A 6,308-nucleotide genomic window follows, 5' to 3' on the forward strand; every position below is an offset into this window, starting at 1 on the left:
AAATATTCCCAAGGTTGATCCACACAACAGTATAGCATATGCTCTAATGTATATGTATCAAAATATGGGAGATGCATTGGCAATACGATATGGTGGAGCTGTTGCTCATAATATTGTTTTTCTTTAGAGGTATGGAAGGGAAACCCTCACTTTGGGAGTTGGATTCTAATTATTCTTTACACATTGGGAGTACTGGTGATGATTCACATACATATGATGCTTGGTATAAGAAGTTGCTTTCAAGTGTGGACTTAACTAAGGACTTCTTTTTAGCTGCACATACCTAATTATGCAAAGCTTACAAAGGAATATGCTTGTTGATGAGGCTGAGAGGATGCCATATGAAAACATGTTTGTTTGGAATTATTTTGTATCTTGTAGTTGGATATGTTTTTTTTAAAAACTAATGGAAGTATATTTTGTTTTAACAAAAAGAGGAAGAGCCGAATTAGAGTTAAACAGGATCCCGGTTTTGTAAGGGGTAAAATCAAGAGAAATACTGAAAAATCTTCACCTATCTTCTCTTAGTAACTAGGGGAGGCATCCTCTCTCTTCCACAAAATGACATTCTAAAGCTTTGTACCTTGACTTTGATTTCCTCCTTTTAACTTCACTATTTTTGTATTGAAATTTATTTTTACCCTTCTATTTTCAATAACCAAGGTGTTGGACTATGCCAATGCCCCTTGATTCCCCTTGTATCCAAAGTCACCTCTCTTTATTTAGAACAACATTCTTCACATAGTTCCATTTTTACAATTCCATTAAGAACCACATTTGTCAAACATACTTTAAAAGTTTCCCTCAAATTAGGAAGCGTGTTTATAAGAAACTAAAGTGCAAGCATTTCGTCATCAAATTTCACTCTCATGCCAAAAAATTGATCAAACTGTCCTTAAAAATCAATCAAGTGATCATAAATAGAATTAGTTACATTGTTTATTAATCAAATGCATGGATTGGTTAGGCAGTAATAGTTTATCAATACCTATTTTAGTTGTGCTTGTAAAGATTCAAGTTTATTCCAAAATGTTTTAGCATCCATTTCATTTACAATATGATTTAGAATGTATCCATGTATGTGGGTGTGAATATAAGTGTTTATAAGAAAGTAAAGTTCAAGCATTTCGTCATCAAATTTCACTCTTATGCCAAACAATTGATCAAACCGTCCTTAAAAATCAATCAAGTGATCATAAATAGAATTAGTTACATTGTTTATTAATCAAATGCATGGATTGGTTAGCTAATAATAGTTTATCAATACCTATTTTAGTTGTGCTTGTAAAGATTCAAGTTTATTCTAAAATGTTTTAGCATCCATTTCATTTACAATATGATTTAGAATGTATCCATGTATGTATGTGGGTGTGAATATAAGTGTCACTCTTCAAACTACGAAAGAAGAAAATAATATTTTGGTACCCATGGCCCATTCACATATATAATGACTGGGTAGTTGGGCTGCATATTAGCCAAATCATCCATATTTAGTGTGTTATTCAAGAGTCATTGATGGTCTTCGTTGCTCCAAAATAAATGGGAGCTTAAATGTCTTGTCCGGAACTGGACGTTCCTTATGCGCAACGCTCGGCCACAACCGAGCTTAGATTGACACACAGAAAACGGGAAATAGAACACGACACAGAAGAAGAGGAAGATACACACACACTACACAGGAGGTTTACGTGGAAAACCCCAAACTAGGGGGAAAAACCACGGCAGCCCACAGGCTGCAAACTGTCACTATGTAAGAATGTACAAACAGTGAGTTCACGGAGGCAACGACCTCGTGCTCACGATCTTCGCCACAGGCGGCGGTTACAACAGAGGCAACAACCTCGTTCTCTCTCTCTCTCTCTCTCTCTCTCTGTACAGTTACACGCTCTCCCTTCTTCTTGCACCAACAAGGAAGAATGACAACTACTACCATTAGTTTGCCCTAAGTCATATTTATACTAATATGACTTTTCGGCTATTTACAAATATAGCCACAATGGGCTCTCAGAAACATATTTACGAATATGTCTCTTCCTTCGGTTCATACCGGGTCTGCACCATCCGGCTCTCCGTAGCCGGGTACTCCTCATCCGGTTCATAGCGGGCCTACACCATCCGGCTCTCCATAGCCGGGTACTCCTCATCCGGTTCATACCGGGCCTGCACCATCCGGCTCTCCGTAGCCAGGTCCACCTCATACGGATTTGGCCTCGGCCTATCGGCCTCAGCCGAGTTTGTTTGTCGGCACTGTTCTTCTCCCTTCCCATCCGGAGGGACCTGTCTCCCAACAAAATGTACGTTTGTCACCCAAATTCGAAACCCTTAACCCTAATTGTAGTGTAGCACATAGGTATAAATTATAATTTTAGTATTAAAAATAATAATTTTTATAAGGTTATTGCTCTTAAGTACATGAAAGTTGCAACACAATCATGCATTATCTCATATTGTTTTTTAAGAACTAGAACTTCCCAACATTCTTGGTTCGGCATTTTTGTTTTCAACACATTCTTTGCTTGTAATAAAATTTTTAAGATTTTGTAAAATTTACCAAAATTTCCAATAACATAAAACAATGTAAAAAGTTTCTGTGCTCATCATAAGAGAGTTTCAGGCTTGATGACAAAGTGACAGGTAATGCATTATATAAATGTCAAAATTACCCATTATGTTGTTGTCTATAAGATATTGTTTATGTGCGTGGACAATTAATTGAATGAATTCTGGCCATGAAAGACCCCCAATGAAACTATCAAACAAAATCTATTGGTGGGGTATACTAAGCTTTAAGATCTCCACTATCTTTGTGGTGTTTGGGACCATTAACCATAGATCATTTAGGCTAGGGCATTGAATGTTTGTCACTCAAAAGAGGGTATGCAAAGAGTCTAAAGACAAGATCTTGGTTACACATTGTTCCACGTATGCAAAATGAGAAATATTAAACCTAATATATATATACATGTGTTAACAAAGTGTGTGGAGAGTCACAACCACAAAATGATGTCTCAATTCAAAATGTGTGCCTTGTGAGAACCATTGTAATGCATTAAAGTATGCAATGCTAAATCCAATAGTTATAGACCAATTGAAACAATAGGTGGTGTAGCACTCCTTTCAAACTCTCTTTTCACCCTTCACGCATGGAAAAGAAACTTGGTCCATCAACAAAAGGTTGAAACTTGGCCATTCAATAAAGAAGGTTTCCTCAACCATGCTCTTTGTGTCGTAGTTGGGTCCTATCTACAATATATACATGACATGTATGTGAAAAGGAAACTAGATAGACTTTAGTGGCAAAACAAAATTCCTCACATGTATTTGAATATGTGGCAATATGATACCTAGGGACCCAATCAAATTTGGAATTGAAAGCAAAGGAAAGAAAGAATCTAATTGGATTCTCCAATTGTGAGTCATGTCACATTAGACAATGGTGTGGGAAAGGTGGGGGATGAATATGAGCCAAAGGTTTTAGAGAATTTAATGCGAGAGAGAACCGGATGATCAATTTGAGCCACAAGTTTGCTAATCGTGCGCATGGCGGGGCACATACTCTAGACTCCCCAAGCATGGTGGACTGTGGGAATGGGACGTGGACAAGTGTCGAAAAGCCAATGCTAGCAATGGACGAATATTCGGGCCGAATCATGAGGTAGGATTTTCAGTGGATCATAGTTAATATGTATACATTACACATAGATAAGATAGGTTCACACGCACGCACACACCCACCCATGTGTGTGTATTGGATGAGAACATCTTTTGAGGTCATACTTATTGGATGGATTAAAAGGTGGTGGGTGGTGCATGGAGGCTCTCTAAGCTACTAGTGTGAAAAGGTGCATGGGAGAAGAAGGGAGGGGGGGGAGGGGCCAACTCCAAGTGTGTGAAAAGGTGCATGGAGGAGAGCCCTTCATCATCCAATTCCAATTCAATCCATTCTTCTAAGTTCTCACCCATTTCCAATTCCAATTCCAATTGTGTGCATGATTTTGCTATTTCACATTTTTATACATATTATAAATAGGTACATATATATACATACACACACTACTTGCTAGTGGTACTAGCCTTACAATTATAGGACTCATATAGAAAGATCCAATTAGAGTACATTAGGGAGTGATTAGAGAAGAGTCATTATTTAAGTAGTGTCATTAGAGAGTCATTAGAGGGATTAGAGAGCCATTAGAGAGCCATTAGAGGGACCCTAGGGCCATTAGCCAGATCCTTAGCACATTAGAGAGCCTGTAGAGAGACCATCATATATATATACACACACACACACACAATACTTAGAATTTGACTATATGTGTTGATTTTCTGTGTGTATATATGGCCCCTGCAGCAGCTAATTACAGCAGTATGGTGCAAAAGATGAATCCTTCTAAGAATATGCAGAGGAATAAGGCGCATCATAAGAAGAATATGTCAAGTACAAGCTGTGGTACTCTTCATCATCATGAATCAAAGCATATCATGAAGTATCACCACCACCATCATCATCATCATAATAGTGGTAACAATATGGTTATGTTGATTCTTAATCCTAGCCCTGTGTTATTGGATCACGGAGGCGGAGGCGTCTGCGAGATAGAAAACATGGTTAACACCAGTAATCACGACAATACATTAGGTTCTGGAGGAGGAGGAGGACTCGTTCATCCTGATCGGAAGCTAATTAAGGTTAGGGTTACTGAGAATCCATCATCAACTAATCCGTTAATGGATGAGAAGAAGCTGAATAGGGTTAACCACAAAAACCCTAGGTCTACTTCCAGTGGATTGTTACTGTATGCAAAGCCATACCCTAGTAGTAGGAAACTTGGGATCTTTGGTACAGTCAGCCAATCCCGGGTGGATCTCATAGAGTTGAGCCATGCCAAGGTTTCACCTGTCTCTCCCGGAGGCGATTTTAGGGTTTCAGAAAAAGCTGGAGAATCTGATGAGGATGAGGATGATGATGATGATGATGATGGTAATGGCGACGATGATGATACACCATGCGGCCCTGAAGGGAATCTGGAGAAGGTAGAGAAGACGAGTGCCTCTGATGATGGTGATGTGGAAATTCCTCCTCCTGCTCCCCTGCAGGAGCCGTTAGGGAAGTGGTGCTCCCGCAAGGCGGGCGTGGTGGAAGGAATTAGGGTTTCGGATGGCGATGGCGGGCATGCAACAGATCGGCCATGTGAGGAGGAAGAGGAAATTAGGGTTTGTGGTGCAAGCCGGGGTGCGGCGGGGAAGTGGTCGTGGATGTCTGAGAGCCGAAGCGGAGGTGCCAGGAGGCCGCCGGAATCGGAATCAGAATCAGAATCGGGATCGGGATCGGGGTCGGAATCGGAGACACGAGGGGCCCGGGAAGAAGAGGAGGAGGAATTAGGGTTAGGGTTAGGGTTAGGGTTAGGGGGATTGGATTTGGAGACCGAGGAGGAGTGCGAGTGCTGTGGAATGGTGGAGGAGTGTACGCGGGGTTATGTCCGGGAGACGCGGGGCGACATGGGCGGGCACTGGCTGTGCGGGTTGTGCACGGCGGCCGTACACGAGGAGTGGCAGCGGCTCGGGGGCCCGCGGGCCGTGCCCCTCCAATCCGCCCTATGCGCGCACATGCTCCCGTGCCGCCACTTCCGGAAACACGGCCGGCACCACGGCCCGGAAACACGGGCCCCGGGCCCCGGGCCCGGCCGAGAGGCGGACGTCCCGGATGCCGTGTGCCGACTCCTACGTCGCCACCTCAGCGCGCCCGCCTTGGGCGGGCGCCACCCGTGCGCATCTCCGACCCTCCCTCGGACCTCCTCGACCCGCCTCCCTAATATATGAAGCCTCCCTCGTCCGCAATTCTACCCCCGGCAATGGGCGACCGGACAATTCTCCCACCCGCCCGCCCAACCACACCATCTCCTCCTCCCATTCTTGCCCTTGTAATGGGTGCTTCTTTTCTCTTTCTCTCTATTAGTAGTTACTAGTAGTATAGTGAGTTCCATTATTGGGTGGTAGACTCTAGTGGGACAAAAACCAAACCCAATCCCTTTTTCTCTATATACATAATACTCATCTTTTGCTCCTCCTTCTTGTTGTTCCATCTTGTTAGATGAGGTCGGATTATAATTGCCACATACAATCCCTTCCTTCCTTCCTTCTTTGCCTTATGCTTTTCCCAAAATGAGCAATTAGAAAAAAAAAAGTTTCCCAATTTAGCAATAAAATCTTTCGATTGCTCCTTAGGATGGATATGTTCCTCCTGTCTAGGATGTTTTCCTTTTCCTTTTCCTTTTCTAGGACATTATATTATACATGTCCGGTGGTGT

The sequence above is a fragment of the Azolla caroliniana genome, unplaced genomic scaffold (genome assembly GCF_043228905.1).
Source record: "Azolla caroliniana isolate FFs.n. ecotype wild unplaced genomic scaffold, voAzoCaro1.0.p SCAF_7, whole genome shotgun sequence".
In the NCBI taxonomy this organism is placed as follows: Eukaryota; Viridiplantae; Streptophyta; class Polypodiopsida; order Salviniales; family Salviniaceae; genus Azolla; species Azolla caroliniana.